Below are 463 nucleotides of genomic sequence, written 5' to 3' on the forward strand. Positions count from 1 at the left end.
AGAACTCTTGAACCATTAAGATTCCGACTTGTTGAATGGGATTGGTAAGAACTTCCCAACCTCTTCTTCGGATCTCATGTCAGATCTCCGGGTATTCACTCTTTTTGAGTTTAAAAGGGACCTCGGGGATCACCTTCTTCAAGGCCACAACTTCATAGAAGTGGTCTTGATGCACCCTTGAGATGAATCTCTCCATCTCCCACGGCTCGGAGGTGGAAGCTTTTGCCTTCCCTTTCCTCTTTCTAGAGGTTTCTCCGGCGTTGGATGCCATAAATTGTTATGGAAAAACAAAAAGCAATGCTTTTACCACACCAAACTTAAAAGGTTTGCTCGTCCTCGAGCAAAAGAAAAAAGAAGAGAGTAGAAGAAGAAGAAATAAAGGAGATGGAAATGGCTTTGTGGTTCGGCCAAAGGGGGAGAAGTAGTGTTTAGGGTGTGTGAAAATGAAGGAGTGAAGATGGTT

The sequence above is a fragment of the Arachis duranensis genome, unplaced genomic scaffold (assembly GCF_000817695.3).
Source record: "Arachis duranensis cultivar V14167 unplaced genomic scaffold, aradu.V14167.gnm2.J7QH unplaced_Scaffold_54734, whole genome shotgun sequence".
NCBI lineage: Eukaryota > Viridiplantae > Streptophyta > Magnoliopsida > Fabales > Fabaceae > Arachis > Arachis duranensis.